At 44.1% G+C, this 16204-nt stretch overlaps 1 protein-coding gene across 2 annotated transcripts in view; it reads left to right on the plus strand.

Annotated features, from left to right (window-relative positions):
* The window catches only part of LOC129862694 (RNA-binding Raly-like protein), a 63517-nt gene that overhangs the window by 28342 nt on the left and 18971 nt on the right, over positions 1–16204 (plus strand). The gene's annotated exons all lie outside the window — the stretch shown is intronic.

A 16204-nucleotide genomic window follows, 5' to 3' on the forward strand; every position in this document is an offset into this window, starting at 1 on the left:
TGAAATCAAAATGAGATGTTCTCTTGTGCTGCAAAGCCCCTTCTCAATGTGAGTGCAATTCTCTAGTCTTCCCTCTCCTCCTCTTTGATTGCATGTGTCTCATGGACAGGTGTATCTCTGACTCCTGATTTGTCTAAGATGAGGAGTATGGCTGCTTGTGAAAGTCATGCCTGTTGGATATGATACCAGAGAATATACTGTACCGCCCTAGTGTTAACTTCTCTTAAATCCCCTTGCCTGGTACAGCCCAAATGGCTACACAGCACAAAAGACACTTGCTTTGCTTCAGTAACTCTGTCTGTCTATATTCTTCCACAAGTGATAACAGTGAGACTATGGTGAAGGGCCACAGGGAGGGAAATGCTGTGGTGTTCTGAGGGGAGTCTCAAATTGAGCCCATTCTTTGCATTGAGGCTCCACTTGAATAGCCTAATTAGCCAGGCTTTGATTGGCTGCAAGGAGTGGGCCCTCTGTGTCTGGTGCTGATAACGGACGAGAGGAGAGATAAGAGAAGAGTGTGCAGAAACTTCTGGGGGAGGGGGCGTTCGAGCAGTGAAATGGGGACACTGAGAAAGCATCTATCTATATCAAAGAGCTGCTGATGCTTTGTTTGCAGGGACAGCATAGAGAGTGGTTTATGAAATATGATATCATGTCCAGATATACACTACCGTTCAAAAGTTTGCGGTCACTTACAAATGTCCTTGTTTTTGAAAGAAAATATAGTTTTTTGTCCATTAAAATAACATCAAATTGGTCTGAAATACGTTGTAGACATTGTTAAAGTTGTAAATGACTATTGTCGCTGGAAATGCCTAATTTTGAATGGAATATCTACATAGGTGTACAGTGGCCCATTATCAGCAACCATCACTCCTGTGTTCCAATGGAATGTTGTGTTAGCTAATCCAAGTTTATCATTTTAAAAGGCTAATTGATCATTAGAAAACCCTTTTGCAATTATGTTTGCACAGCTGAAAACTGTTGTCCCGATTAAAGAAGCAATAAAACTGGCCTTCTTTAGACTAGTTGAGTATATGGATCATCAGCATTTGTGGGTTCGATTACAGGCTCAAAACGTCCAGAGAAATGAAGGCTATTCCATGCGAAAAATTGTCAAGAAACTGAAGATCTCGTACAACGCTGTGTACTACTCCCTTCACAGAACAGCGCAAACTGGCTCTAACCAGAATAGAAAGAGGAGTGGGAGGCCCCGGTGCACAACTGAGCAAGAGGACAAATACATTAGTGTCTAGTTTGAAAAACAGACGACCTCACAAGTCCTCAACTGGCAGCTTCATTAAATAGTCCCGTGTGGCTCAGTTGGTAGAGCATGGCGCTTGCAACGCCAGGGTTGTGGGTTCAATTCCAACGGGGGGACCAGGGTTCAATTCCCACGGGGGGACCAGGATGAATATGTATGAACTTTCCAATTTGTAAGTCGCTCTGGATAAGAGCGTCTGCTAAATGACTTAAATGTAGTACCCGCAAAACACCAGTCTCAACGTCAACAGGGAAGAGGTGACTCTGGGATGCTGGCCTTCTACCCCTTATGATAAAAATAATAGTTTTTCCCCTAAGTATATTTTTAACAAAGCTGAGATCTACTGTGAGGTCTAAAGTGTAGGAATACAGGTGAAATGTACATTTACAGACACTCTTATCCAGACATACCGTTCTTAAGAAAGCTAGATAGAACAACCACATACAATGTCTTCAGAAAGTATTCAGACCCCTTGACTTTTTCCACATTTTGTTACATTACAGCCTTATTCTAAAATTGATTAAATAAAACGTTTTCCTCAGCAATCTAGACACAATACCCCATAATGACAAAGCAAAAATGTTTTTATTTATATTTTTTGCAAATGTATTAAAATAAAAAACTGAAAACTGAATATTTATGTAAATACATTATTTAAATAAGTATTCAGACCAACATTGAGCACATGTGCATCCTGTGTCCATTGACCTTCCTTGAGATGTTTCTACAACTTGATTGGGGTCCACCTGGGGTAAATTTAATTGATTGGATATGATTTGGAAAGGCACACACCTGTCTATTAAAGGTACCACAGTTGACAGTGCATGTCAGAGCAAAAACCAAGCTATGAAGTCGAAGGAATTGTCCGTAGAGCTCAGAGACAGGATTGTGTCGAGGCACTGATCTAGGGAAGGGTACCAAAACATTTCTGTAGCATTGAAGGTCCACAAGCACACAGTGGCCTTCATCATTCTTAAATGGAAGAAGTTAGGAAACACCAAAACTCTTCATAGAGCTGGTCGCCTCGCCAAACTGAGCAATTGGGGGAGAAGGGCCTTGGTCAGGGAGGTGACAAATAACCAGATGGTCACTCTGACAGAGGTCCAGACCTCCTCTGCGGAGATGGGAGAACCTTCCAGAAGGACAACCATTTCTGCAGCACTCCATCAATTAGGCCTTTATGGTAGAGTTGCCAGATGGAAGCCACTCCTCGGTAAAAGTCACATGACAATCCGCTTTGAAAGGCAGCTAAAGGCAGCTAAAGACTCCCAGACCATGAAAAACAAGATTCTCTGGTCTGATGAAACCAAGATGGAACTTTTTGGCCTGAATGTCAAGTGTCACGTATGGAGAAAACCTGGCACCATCCCTACGGTGAAGCATGGTGGTGGCAGCATCGTGCTGTGGGGATGTTTATCAGCGGAAGGGACTGGGAGACTGGTCAGGATCAACGGATAGATGATGGAGAAAAGTACAGAGAAATCCTTGATGAAAACCTGCTCCAGAGCCCTCAGGACCTCTGACCGGGGTGAAGGTTCACCTTCAACAAGACAACGAGAAGCCACAAGTCTCTGAATGTCCTTGAGTGGTCCAGCCAGAGCCTGGACTTGAACCCGATCGAACATCCCTGGAGAGACCTGTGCAACAACGCTCCCCATCCAACCTGACAGAGCTTGAAAGGATTTGCAGAGAAGAATGGGAGAAACTCCCCAAATACAGGTGTACCAAGCTTGTAGCGCCATACCCAAGAAGACTCAATGCTTTAATCGCTGCCAAAGATGCTTCAACAAAGGACCGAGTAAAGGGTCTGAAAACTTATGTAAATGTGATATTTCCATTTATTATATTTAATAAATGTGTAAAATTTTCTAAAAAACAGTTTTTGCATCGTCATAATGGGGTATTGTGTGTAAATTGATGAGGGGGAAAAAACTAGTTAATACATTTTAGAATAAGGCTGTAACATAACAAAATGTGGAAAAAGTAAAGGAGTCTGAATACTTTCCGAATTCACTGTACCTCAGTCATAGTAAGTACATTTTTCCTCAATAAAGTAGCTATAATTAAAGTCAGTCCTAGGAGGGGGGAGTCAAGAGCAAGTGTTTGTTCACAAAAGGCTTTTTTACGGGGGTGGGGGATGGGTGAGGAGGTGGTGCGAGGTGGGGTGCTATGGGATTATTTTAGATACTCTATGAAGAAGTAGGGTTTTAGATGTTTTTGGGAAGATGGGCAGGGACTCTGCTGTCCTAGCTTCAGGGGGAAGATGGTTCCGCCATTTGGTTGCCAGGACAGAGAAGAGCTTTGACTGGGCTGAGTGGGAGCTTCCCTCCCATAGGGGGGAGGGCCAAGAGACCAGAGGTGACAGAACAGAGTACTCGGGTGGGGGTCTAGGGTTTGAGCCTGAAGGTAGGGAGGGGCAGTGCCTCTTGCTGATCCGTAGGCAAGTACCATGGTCTTGTAGTGGATGCGAGCTTTGACTGGAAGCTAGTGGAGTGTGAGGAGGAGCGTGGTGACATGAGAGAACTTGGGAAGGTTGAACACTAGGTGGGCTGCAGCGTTCTGGATAAGTTGCAGGGGTTTGATGGTATAAGTCACTGCTTTGATGTTTGCAGAGAATCCAGGATCACGCCAAGGTTCTGTGCAATCTGGGAGAGGGACACCATGGAGTTGTCAACCATGATCGAGAGGTCTTGGAGCTGGCAGGCCTTCCCTGGGAGGAAGATCAGCTCTGTCTTGTTGATGTTGAGCTTGAGGTGGTGGGCCGACATCCAAGCTGAGATATCTGACAGGCACGCATAGATGCGTGTAGCCACCTGGGTGTCAGAAGGGAGAAAAGTAGTTGAGTGTCATCCACATAGCAATGATAGGAGCGACCATGTGAGGATATGACGGAGCCGAGTGACTTGTTGTATAGAGAGAAGAGGAGAGTACCTAGAACCTAGCCCTGGGGGACACCAGTAGTGAGAGTATGTGGTGCAGACACAGATCTTCTCCATGTCACCTGGTTGGAGTAGCCGCCAGGTAGGATGCAATCCAAGAGTGTGCAGAGCCTGAGCCCTGAATGTGTGGAGAGGAAGAGCTGATGGTTCAAGATGTCGAAAGCAGAGGAAGAGAACAGGAGAGAGAGTCAGCTTTGGTAGTGAGGAGAGCATCCGTGACACAGGGGAGAGCAGTGCTTAATTTGTAAATCGGGAGGTGCCCGGAACAAAAAGTGAGCACGAGAGGGGGGTTCCCTGCGGAGTTCTGAGGTACCGGAACGCATGAGAAAAAAAGTAACCTTTATAATAAAGCATTGCTTGCATATCGTCGCATTTGAGTAATGGCACTTACAGAAGTTGCACACATGGGGAACATTTTTAGTAGCTTAGGGTCCAGGAAAAATTTGGTATTTTATAAACGCATTTCATGCAATTCTAAATCATTTTACATGACTGGAGACTTTGTCAGAATATTTTTTAATACCACACAAATGATTGAAATGGCAGGGTACTTTGACACTGAGAATTTGAGATCAATTAAAACAACCTTTTCTTGAATCCCACAATAGTGTAGGTAGGCCTAGGTGTGTGGAGACACATATTATAGGCAACGATATGAGAAGGAAATTATAGTCCTACAAAAGCTTTCCAGTTTAAAACCTGTCTAGGACTCGCCAACAGCCAATGAAATTGCAGGGCGCCAAATACAAATCAACAGAAATCTCATAAATCAAATTTCTCAAACATACAAGTATTAGGCACCATTTTAAAGATACAATTCTCGTTAATCCAGCCACAGTGTCTGATTTAAAAAATGCAAGCCGAGGAACTTGAAGCTTTCCAACTTCTCCACTGCAGTCCCGCTATGTGGATAGGGGCGTGCTCCCTCTGCTGAATTAAAATTATGATTGTGCCGTTATACAATACATAGCCTACCAAATATTATTCATAGCAATAAAACATTTTAAAAAATGATTTAAGATTGCTTTGGTACATAAATGGTCAAGCCTCTTCTCCAAAACTAAACAAATTCTAGTAATGACCTTCAAGTGTAGACTGTATTATTATGCATAGTGGATGGACTGGTTATCGTATCCTACACTCTAAACTTCCTAGGAGAGAATTTATAGCCACAGGCTATGCTGTTGGTTCGTTGATTGTCAGGGGGCTTATAATTAGGCTATTGGGTGACACATTACCTGTAGTTATCCAGAATATTTCACCACCATGCGTTTCCGTCTCCTCTTCTCTCTCCTTTAGACCTATTCCTTTCCTGAGCGCGCAGACAGACTCTCAACAGTTTAGTTAATTAAATATGTTTTGTTGCAAAAACATGTTACTATCGATTTTAAGGAACAGATTTCACTTGGTTTCCCAAATGAAGCACTGGGTAGCTGCAGGAACAAGGTTGGAGAGCCCATTGCATACAGAGTTTGGGCGGAATATCACCTGTCTTGCCAGCGAGAGCATGCTCCTCAAACAGGAACATCACCTGTCAGACTGCGAGAAAATGCTCCTCAAACAGGAACATCACCTGTCAGACAGTGAGAACATGCTCCTCAAACAGGAACATCACCTGTCAGACAGTGAGAACATGCTCCTCAAACAGGAACATCACCTGTCAGACAGTGAGAACATGCTCCTCAAACAGGAACATCACCTGTCAGATAGTGAGAGCATGCTCCTCAAACAGGAACATCACCTGTCAGACAGTGAGAGCATGCTTCTCTAACAGGAACATCACCTGTCAGACAGTGAGAGCATGCTTCTCTAACAGGAACATCACCTGTCAGACAGTGAAAGCATGCTCCTCTAACAGGAACATCACCTGTCAGACAGTGAGAGCATGGTCCTCTAACAGGAACATCACCTGTCAGACAGTGAGAACATGCTCCTCAAACAGGAACATCACCTGTCAGACAGTGAGAACATGCTCCTCAAACAGGAACATCACCTGTCAGACAGTGAGAGCATGCTCCTCTAACAGGAACATCACCTGTCAGATAGTGAGAACATGCTCCTCAAACAGGAACATCACCTGTCAGACAGTGAGAGCATGCTCCTCAAACAGGAACATCACCTGTCAGACAGTGAGAGCATGCTCCTCTAACAGGAACATCACCTGTCAGATAGTGAGAGCATGCTCCTCTAACAGGAACATCACTTGTCAGACAGTGAGAGCATGCTCCTCTAACGGGAACATCACCTGTCAGACAGTGAGAGCATGCTCCTCTAACAGGAACATCACCTGTCAGACAGTGAGAGCATGCTCCTCTAACAGGAACATCACCTGTCAGACAGTGAGAACATGCTCCTCAAACAGGAACATCACCTGTCAGACAGTGAGAACATACTCCTCAAACAGGAACATCACCTGTCAGACAGTGAGAGCATGCTCCTCTAACGGGAACATCACCTGTCAGACAGTGAGAGCATGCTCCTCTAACAGGAACATCACCTGTCAGACAGTGAGAACATGCTCCTCAAACAGGAACATCACCTGTCAGACAGTGAGAGCATGCTCCTCTAACAGGAACATCTCCTGTCAGACAGTGAGAGCATGCTCCTCAAACAGGAACATCACCTGTCAGACAGTGAGAGCATGCTCCTCAAACAGGAACATCACCTGTCAGATAGTGAGAGCATGCTCCTCAAACAGGAACATCACCTGTCAGACAGTGAGAGCATGCTCCTCTAACGGGAACATCACCTGTCAGACAGTGAGAGCATGCTCCTCTAACAGGAACATCACCTGTCAGACAGTGAGAGCATGCTCCTCAAACAGGAACATCACCTGTCAGACAGTGAGAGCATGCTCCTCTAACAGGAACATCACCTGTCAGACAGTGAGAGCATGCTCCTCAAACAGGAACATCACCTGTCAGACAGTGAGAGCATGCTCCTCTAACAGGAACATCACCTGTCAGACAGTGAGAGCATGCTCCTCAAACAGAAACATCACCTGTCAGACAGTGAGAGCATGCTCCTCAAACAGGAACATCACCTGTCAGACAGTGAGAGCATGCTCCTCAAACAGGAACATCACCTGTCAGACAGTGAGAGCATGCTCCTCTAACGGGAACATCACCTGTCAGACAGTGAGAGCATGCTCCTCTAACAGGAACATCACCTGTCAGACAGTGAGAGCATGCTCCTCAAACAGGAACATCACCTGTCAGACAGTGAGAGCATGCTCCTCTAACAGGAACATCACCTGTCAGACAGTGAGAGCATGCTCCTCAAACAGGAACATCACCTGTCAGACAGTGAGAGCATGCTCCTCTAACAGGAACATCACCTGTCAGACAGTGAGAGCATGCTCCTCTAACGGGAACATCACCTGTCAGACAGTGAGAGCATGCTCCTCTAACAGGAACATCACCTGTCAGACAGTGAGAGCATGCTCCTCAAACAGGAACATCACCTGTCAGACAGTGAGAGCATGCTCCTCAAACAGTGGTTGATGCATGGAGTGAAGTAAGTGTTGTTGTATTTACTTCTCAGCTGCTCATATTAAGCACATACTCCGCTATAAAACCCAAGTAGCCTACAAAACGGACCGGTTGGAAAGCGCAAGGCTCCATTGCTATTCGAGTGCATACGGATGACGTATTTCCCCCCCTGCCCCTATTCCTATCCACTTGATAATTAAGCAATAATACATGAGAGGCCATGTGTTATGACATTTTTTTTTTATCATGGCTGTAATGTGGTCATAGCCACGAGGCGAAGCTCACCACAGCCATGATAAAAAATGTCATAACACATGGCCTTGAGTGTGTTATTACTTTTATACAATGGGTTACCAGCATTAAACATCAAGATTATTTTCAAAACTATCCATTTTTAAACAATACTGTACACGGTGCTACATTCACTAAAACTGGTTATAATGGTCCATTTGAAATCAAAACTAATTTCGATTTAAAGATGAGATTAAATTGAGAATAGTCTGATGGGTGAAAATATGATCACTTTATGAGAGAACAGCTGTGAAGCCTGAGGCAAGGAACAGAGTGCAAGCTCTTTTTGCTACCTTCTCAAATCGTCAATAGCCTATAGTTCAACCATGCAGCCCATATATGTTTAGATTTCTAAGACATTCTAAGGTTTGTATCATTAACAACTTGTTACATCTGCACCTGCCACACCCTCTACTGCTCATCCTGTGTCTCCTTGACCTGCCGCCACACCCCCAGGACTTTATAGCCCTTGGTTCACTCCAGACCTGACTGCCCTCGACCAGCACAAAAACATCCTGTGGCGAACTGCAATAGCATCGAATAGTCCCCGCGATATGCAACTGTTCAGGGAAGTCAGGAACCAATACACGCAGTCAGTCAGGAAAGCAAAGGCCAGCTTTTTCAAGCAGAAATTTGCATCCTGCAGCTCTAACTCCAAAAAGTTCTGGGACACTGTAAAGTCCATGGAGAACAAGAGCACCTCCTCCCAGCTGCCCACTGCACTGAGGCTAGGTAACACCACCGATAAATCCGTGATAATCGAAAACTTCAACAAGCATTTCTCAACGGCTGGCCATGCCTTCCTCCTGGCTACTCCAACCTTGGCCAACAGCTCCGCCCCCCCGCTGCTACTCGCCCAAGCCTCCCCAGCTTCTCCTTTACCCAAATCCAGATAGCAGATGTTCTGAAAGAGCTGCAAAACCTGGACCCATACAAATCAGCTGGGCTTGACAATCTGGACCCTCTGTTTCTGAAACTGTCCGCCGCCATTGTCGCACCCCCTATTACCAGCCTGTTCAACCTCTCCTTCGTATCATCTGAGATCCCCAAGGATTGGAAAGCTGCCGCGGTCATCCCCCTCTTCAAAGGGGGAGACACCCTGGACCCAAACTGTTACAGACCTATATCCATCCTGCCCTGCCTATCTAAAGTCTTCGAAAGCCAAGTCAACAAACAGATCACTGACCATCTCGTATCCCACCGTACCTTCTCCGCTGTGCAATCCGGTTTCTGAGCCGGTCACGGGTGCACCTCAGGCACGCTCAAGGTACTAAACAATATCATAACCGCCATCGATAGACAGTACTGTGCAGCCGTCTTCATCGACCTGGCCAAGGCTTTCGACTCTGTCAATCACCATATTCTTATCGGCAGACTCAGTAGCCTCGGTTTTTCTAATGACTGCCTTGCCTGGTTCACCAACTACTTTGCAAACAGAGTTCAGTGTGTCAAATCGGAGGGCATGTTGTCCGGTCCTCTGGCAGTCTCTATGGGGGTACCACAGGGTTCAATTCTCGGGCCGACTCTTTTCTCTCTTTTGCTCTTGCTGCGGGAGATTCCCTGATCCACCTCTACGCAGACGACACCATTCTGTATACTTCTGGCCCTTCCTTGGACACTATGCTATCTAACCTCCAAACGAGCTTCAATGCCATACAACACTCCTTCCGTGGCCTCCAACTGCTCTTAAACGCTAGTAAAACCAAATGCATGCTTTTCAACCGTTCGCTGCCTGCACCCGCACGCCCGACTAGCATCACCACCCTGGATGGTTCCGACCTAGAATATGTGGACATCTATAAGTACCTAGGTGTCTGGCTAGACTGCAAACTCTCCTTCCAGACTCATATCAAACATCTCCAATCCAAAATCAAATCTAGAGTTGGCTTTCTATTTTGCAACAAAGCCTCCTTCACTCACGCAGCTAAACTTACCCTAGTAAAACTGACTATCCTACCAATCCTCGACTTCGGCGATGTCATCTACAAAATAGCTTCCAATACTCTACTCAGCAAACTGGATGCAGTTTATCACAGTGCCATCCGTTTTGTTACTAAAGCACCTTATACCACCCACCACTGCGACCTGTATGCTCTAGTCGGCTGGCCCTCGCTACATGTTCGTCGTCAGACCCACTGGCCTCAGGTCATCTACAAGGCTATGCTAGGTGAAGAGCCGCCTTATCTCAGTTCACTGGTCACGATGGCAACACTCACCCGTAGCACGCGCTCCAGCAGGTGTATCTCACTGATCATCCCTAAAGCCAAAACCTCATTTGGCCGCCTTTCCTTCCAGTTCTCTGCTGCCTGCGACTGGAACGAATTGCAAAAATCTCTGAAGTTGGAGACTTTTATCTCCCTCAACAACTTTAAACATCTGCTATCTGAGCAGCTAACCGATCGCTGCAGCTGTACATAGTCCATCGGTATATAGCCACCCAATTTACCTACCTCATCCCCATACTGTTTTTATTTATTTACTTTTCTGCTCTTTTGCACACCAGTATCTCTACTTGCACATGATCATCTGATGATTTATCACTCCAGTGTTAATCTGCTAAATTGTAATTATTCGCTCCTATGGCCTATTTATTGCCTACCTCCTCATGCCTTCAGCACACATTGTATATAGATTCTCTTTTTTTTCTTTCTTTTTTTCTACTATGTTATTGACTTGTTTATTGTTTACTCCATGTGTAACTCTCTGTTGTTGTCTGTTCACACTGCTATGCTTTATCTTGGCCAGGTTGCAGTTGCAAATGAGAACTTGTTCTCAACTAGCCTACCTGGTTAAATAAAGGTTAAATAAAAAAAAAAAAAAAAAATATCCCTCTCCCTCTCTCTCTCTCTCTGTGTGTGATTGTGTGGGCGGAGACAGATGTGCTGGAGTCAGAGCAGATCCCCACCAGCTGCAACCTGTTCTATAATCAAGACCTCTACAAATACTCAGCTTACCCTGTCCCAACCCCTCTCGCTACAGCCTCAGCTTCCGCACCTGGTTCCCTGCAACCCACCCGAGCTTCCCTTGGCCTGCACTCCTGCTTCCCCCCTGTGTTTCAATAAATCCCTTGGTTACTTCATCCCAGTTTCCTCATCTGTGTCTGCTCTTGGGTTCCCCTGTTCCACTCCGCGTAACAAAACTAGAGTTGCTAAATAAGTCTAAATCTAGCATATAGGACCTGTTTCAAATTATCAGTTTTAGCTCAACATAGCCACTTCATATATGCAGTCGCTCTATAATGGGAAAAATATCCTTTCCATATTCTTCTTATTATAAAATCATATAAAACAAAATGTCACAGGACTTATAAGTGTAACGGTTTTCTTCCGTTGGTGAAGGAGAGGACCAAAATGCAGCGCGGATAGTGTTCAACATGTTTAATAAACAAAGAGACGATAACGTGAACACTATACAAAATACAAAATAACAAACGTGAAAACCGAGACAGTCCTATCTGGTGCAGAACACAAAGACAGAAGACAACCACAACACAAAACAAGCCACCTAAATATGATTCCCAATCAGAGACAACACAAAACACCTGCCTCTGATTGAGAACCATATAGGCCAAACATAGAAACAGACAAACTAGACACACAACATAGAATGCCCACCCAGCTCACGTCCTGACCAACACTCAAACATGTAAAACACACAAGAACTATGGTCAGAACGTGACAATAAGCATATCTTGTCTGCTAAATGAACAAGTGTGTTTATGTTAATTAAACCTAAATTACCGTGAGACCGGCAGTTTCTTGCATGACAATAACCGGCTGACAAAATGTCATGACCACCACAGCCCTACTCAGGAATGAGTTGATGTGGGAAGTGAGGAATGGGAGGAGATTTCCAGAAAGGAGCGGATGGGGTCGAGCGGGCAGGTTATCCGTTAACTTCCTGTAACAGGTATGCTGGTTTAGCAGGAATATCGGAATGCCGTGAACCACGTTTCGAGTTCAAATCCCAGATAAGGACATATTGAATAATAACTACTGTATAAATAAACATTCACAATGTAGTCATGCATGTCAAAGTGTGTCAAATATGTCATATGAAAATACTGTATTGCAGCGAACAGCGGGAAGTGAACCAACGTGGGTATAACCAATGAGGAGATGGCACATGTGTATCTGCTTCTATAAACCAATGAGGAGATGGGAGAGGCAGGACTTGCAGCGCGTTCTGCACCACAAATAGAAGCATCTTCTATTTTAGCGTCTGGCAGCACAGACACTTGTTGGCGCGTGCGAGCAGTGTGGGTGCAATGATTGAATAACATGCACACGATGCAAACGGTGTGGTCAGCATGTTAGTCTGTGCTTATGAACTGCCCTCTTCAATTCAAACCACAGGTTTTCAATGGGTTTCAAGTCTCGAGACTGAGATGGCCATTGCAAAATGTTGATTTTGTGGCCAATTAACCATTTCTTTGTGGATTTTGATATGTGCTTTGGGTTATTGTCTTGCTGGAAGGTCCACTTGCGGCCAAGTTTCAGCCATGATGCCCATGACGTCAACAAGGACCTAATGACCAGGGGATGCAAAATATCCCCATAACATCAAAGATCCACCACCAGATTTGACAGTAGGTGTGGGGGTATTTCTGCTCATGCATTCTCATTTTGACGCCAAACCCACCAATGGTGTGCGTGGCCAAAGAGCTCTATTTTTATGTCCTCCAACAAATGTAAACACCTGGAGTTTGGTAAATGACATTGGTACTTGGATTGGAACCGGTGCTTTGGTCAGATTACAAGAAATTAGAGCTCTTTGGCCACGCACACCAGTGGTAAGTTTGGCGTCGAAATGGGAATGTGTTCTCCAACTCAAAAATAATTTTGACCCCTACCATTTTGAGAAAAAATGTATTACTTGTTCCACAAAATCTCTTTCTTTGAGCAATTGTTTTAGCTTAAAATAATATAATTTCCCAATTTCTCTGAGCAATTGTATTAGTATAACATATTAAAACCCCCCCTTTTTTGGCAGACAATACAGCTCAGTATTTGAAATATTTATTTCAAACAGTAATTTTTACTCATCATTATAAAGTGGGTCAATCATTTCAGAGCCCACTGTATGTATTTTTTCTTAACTTACAAATAAAATCAATAAAAAAAGCAACCACCTTGTACCAAGGGTACACAATTTAACCTGTCCACGTTGGGGGACCTTGGGGCTATTATTTTCTCATTACCCCATTTCACCGTTTAAATGGCCTTTTAGGTGTCCTTGCTTATTCACAGCTACAGTAGCAAGACTCATTGACAGGGTTTGTCCTGTGGATTACAGAAGGTGACACTCTTATTTCTGTACACTGAAAACTCAGCAATTTCACAGATAGAGAATATGACACGGCTCATATAATGGTATCCCTAGAAGTATTGAAATAAGGGACCATGTTTCTATGGGTATTTCCATGAATGAGGTGTGTGTGTAGAAAAGCTATTGGCCTCCAATTCTTACACCCTGAACCTAAAACACCCCCATTTCTTATTGTTTTGTTCCCCAATCAGTGCAGTATATAGGAGCTGCCTCTCCTCTTACCCAGCATATCAGGCTCAGCTAGCAGATCATATGATGATGCAGTGCTTCCCTGAGGGCTGCGGGTAGTGGGGCAGCAGGGTTTCTGTAGTGAAACTATCTATTGACCCATACTGTATCCACATGACCTGACATTCCCCCTGGTTGTCCGCCGCTGGTGGTGATTTCACAGATGGGTGAACACAGTCTCCCTGCATAGCTGACTGGACGCCTGGCCACCCGCCCCACTGGTCCGGAGAAAAAACACAGCTCAGGCCGACGGTGGAGCACTGTGAAGCAAGGGGGAAACACCACAGCCATGGAGGGAAAAGGGCTGAGAGGGAGAGGGGATGACAGAATGAAAAACGAGGCCAGCCAGCTCAGGCATTGCCAGCCAGCTCAGGCATTGCTGATAAGCGATCCGTTCAGTCCCTTCTCCCCTCTCTCTTCTGTCTCTATCTCATCCCTTTCTTTTCCTTTATTGCCCCTCACACAGCCACCACAATTAAAGGCAAGTTAAGAAGTATCCTTACTTCATCCTACACTGGCATAGGATTAGAGTGACTATACACTTAGTGTACAAAACATTAATGCTCTTTCCATGACAGACTGATCAGGTGAATCCAGCTGAAAGCTAAGATCGCTTATTGATGTTACTTGTTCAATCCAATTCAATCAGTGTAGATGAAGGGAAGGAGACAGGTTAAAGAAGGATTTTTAAGGCTTGAGACCATTGAGACATGGATTGTGTACGTGTACCATTCAAAGGGTGAATCGGCAAGACAAAATATTTAAGTGCCTTTGAACGGGGTATAGTAGTAGGTGCCAGGCGCATCGATGTGTGTCAAGAACTGCAACGCAGCCGGGGCTGTCATGCTCAACAGTTTCACGTGTGTACAATGAATGGTTCACCACCCAAAGGACATCCAGCTAACTTGACACAACTGTGGGGAAGCATTGGAGTCAACATGAGCCAGCATCCCTGTGGAACGCTTTTGACACCATGCCCTGACGAATTGAGTCTGTTCTGAGGGCCAAGGGAGTGTAACTCAATATTAGGAAAGGTGCTCCTAATGTTTTTTACACTCAGTCTATATGTCCTTTTACAAACGACCAACATCTGATTTACAGTGGATCCAATAAGAGCTTGGGTAATTTTGTCAAACAATCATTACCCTTTCACTGAGTCCCAGGCATCATCTTATAGGATTGTCTTTGAATATCTTAGTATAGAGTAGTAAAAAACTGGCTTCCTCCTAAACTCACTTTGCAGTGTAGTATGAAATGCTTTCCCTGATGAATTCTCCTTTGCTGAGCATATCAACAGTGTGTGAAAAAAATATTTATTGGTAGTTATCTGCTCTGCTGCAGATTTAAAGCTTACAAAGGTACAGTACTCTCAAAGTAACACTTTCTCTCTCTCCTTCATGGACTTTTCTTTGTTGCCAGAAATTACATCTAGAGTACAGTAGGTAATCATATTCAGTTCTCAGTAAAGCCAACTGTATACCTTCAGTTCTTTTTCACTTCCATAAAGTACTGTATGACTCATACACAATTGTGTATAATGTAGTACAAGTATGTTTTTTTAAATTTATAAACAGTTAATGTAGAACGGCAGATACAGTGCATTCGGAAAGTATTCAGACCCCTTCCCTTTTCCCACATTTTGTTACATCAAAGCCTTATTCTAAAATGGATTCAACACAACATTTCCCTCATCAATCTACACACAATAACCCCATAATGACAAGACAAAAACAGGTTTTTAGAATTTTATGAAAATGTATGAAAAAATATATTTATAAATACCTTATTTACATAATTATTCAGACTCGAGATTGAGCTCAGGTGCATCCTGTTTCCATTGATCATCATTTGTATTTATTATGGATCCCCATTAGCTGCTGGCAAGGCAGCAGCTACTCTTCCTGGGGTCCAGCAAAATTAACCTTTCTGGCGCAGGCGTTCCGCTAGCGACCCACCTCGACAACATCCGGTGAAATTGCAGAGCGCCAAATTCAAAATACAGAAATAGTCATAATAAACATTCATAAAAAATACAAGTGTTATACATCGGTTTAAAGATTAACTTCTTGTTAATCCAGCCGCTTTGTCAGATTTCAAAAGGCTTTACGGCGAAAGCATACCATGTGATTATCTGAGGACAGCGCCCCGCTTACAAAAGCATACAAACATTTTACAACCAAGCAAGGAATTACAAAAGTCAGAAATAGCGATATAATTAATCAGTTACCTTTGAAGTTCTTCATCTGGTTGCAGTCACAAGAGTTCCAGCTACACAATACATTTTCATTTTGTTCGATAAAGTCCATCTTAATATCCCCAAAACTCTGTTTTGTTGGCGCATTTTGTTCAGTAATCCACTGGCTCAAAGGCGGTCAAAACATGCAGACGAATACATCCTAAAAGTACCGGGTAAAGTTTGTCGAAACATGTCAAACAATGTTTATAATTAATCCTCAGGTTGCCAATTGTCTAAATAATATTTCAACCGGACAATAGCTTATTCAATAGAAAGGAAAAACAACGAAGTGCGCACACTAGGTCACGCGCGCAAACCAGCAGTGCATGATTCTACAGTCCACTGACAGAAAGGTCTCATTCTTCTTAATTTTTCAGAAAACAAGCCTGAAACAATGTCAAGAGACTGTTGACATCTAGTGGAAGCC

Source organism: Salvelinus fontinalis, chromosome 9 (genome assembly GCF_029448725.1).
Source record: "Salvelinus fontinalis isolate EN_2023a chromosome 9, ASM2944872v1, whole genome shotgun sequence".
Taxonomy (NCBI): Eukaryota; Metazoa; Chordata; class Actinopteri; order Salmoniformes; family Salmonidae; genus Salvelinus; species Salvelinus fontinalis.